The following is a 1534-nucleotide window of genomic DNA, read 5'->3' as shown; positions in this document are numbered from 1 at the left end:
ACTTGTTTTTGGTGGAGGTATTATTTTTGTGTTCGCTTTATTTGTCTGTTTATTTTGGCCGCCGTGCCAGTTGTTTTTGTAGTGTTTTTTGTGTTCTGTTTGTTCAAACTGTTTATTTATAATTAAACGAGCACCACTGCTTCAACCTGCAGTACTGGTCAGTCTCTTCCTGGTCTGTAACGCCACTACCAAGCTATCCGTGCCAAAGGTAACAAGATATTTAGACAGCAAGGATTCAGAGTGGTGCTCAACAGGGAACACATGCTGCAAACCCCCTGCATTTACAGCATTCATACGTCTGATCCACCGTAATTGTGATACGATTTATTTGGAGTAGCAGGAAACAGATTATTTTCACTGGCCAACACCTGTATTCGAGAATCAAAGAAAACTGTCTACTGTAAGGACTCAAGCAATGTTTTCTGTATCATTTATATAGCCATAGCCCAAACAATGTGACACTAAAATGGTTCAGTTCACTGTTCAACATCAGTAATAAAACTTGACAAAGATTTTAAAACTTACACTTAGTGGCTCCTGCTTTAGACCTTTGTATCATAAATGATGTAAAAAGCTGAGATCTCTTGGTGGTTTGTATGAGGTTTTGCCATGAGAACAATAATGCTGTAAGTCTGTTTCAAACTTTCAAGATCAAATCTTACAATTGTTTAATGAACGTTCAGGAACCTTTAACATCTCAAATACAACATAACATGAAACAGGACTTCAGAGGTAAAAGTAGAGATGTGTGTGACATTTACTAAAATGTTTTTGCACCATTTTAATTTTAAAAATAAAATACTTAAATAAATAAACAAAGAAAATGGGCTTCAGAAACTCGTCCAGTTTCATAAGCCCAGATAAGCGTAATCCTTGGGCCATGTTACCTAAAGAAACATTAGGTAGTCCAAGTGCTAATCGAGGTTTCTGAAACCAGATGACATACCATGGCAGATGCATCTTGAGCTGTGTCCTTGATTCTGCTATGGAAAGAAACAACAACGGAAAACAACATTCAATTCTGTGCACATGGCAGTGAGGTTCTGTGCACATGGCAGTGAGGTCAATGGAACTGCAGTACTTCACAATGCATTCAATTCTGTGCACATGGCAGTGAAGTCAATGGAACTGCAGTACTGCACAATAACCGGTGGAGTTGGATTGTGAAAACAAACCTTTACATAAATCCCATCCAACACCTTGTCTGTGCTAATCACAGCAGCTCTCTATTAGAAAGATCTGTAGAGATTTTAGTTTAACTGCAACATACAATGCTCATAAAATATTTTTTATTAAAAACAATTGAGAAGAAAAATGCAGATTGTTTTTTTTTTGTTTTGTTTTGTTTTTTTTTAAAGTGGGAAAAACTTAAAGGCAGCAAAAATAATATTTATCAACCAACCCCAGTGATCCCCTGTTAAAGCTAGTGCACATTCAAACCAGGATTTCAGCTGACAAGCACAATCCCTTTGATATCCTGGTATATTCATTTTTACAAATTGGATACAGTAATATTGTCATCGTCATAAAAACA

The sequence above is a fragment of the Acipenser ruthenus genome, chromosome 16, assembly GCF_902713425.1.
Source record: "Acipenser ruthenus chromosome 16, fAciRut3.2 maternal haplotype, whole genome shotgun sequence".
NCBI classification, from domain to species: Eukaryota; Metazoa; Chordata; class Actinopteri; order Acipenseriformes; family Acipenseridae; genus Acipenser; species Acipenser ruthenus.
This window is presented reverse-complemented; position numbering follows the sequence as displayed.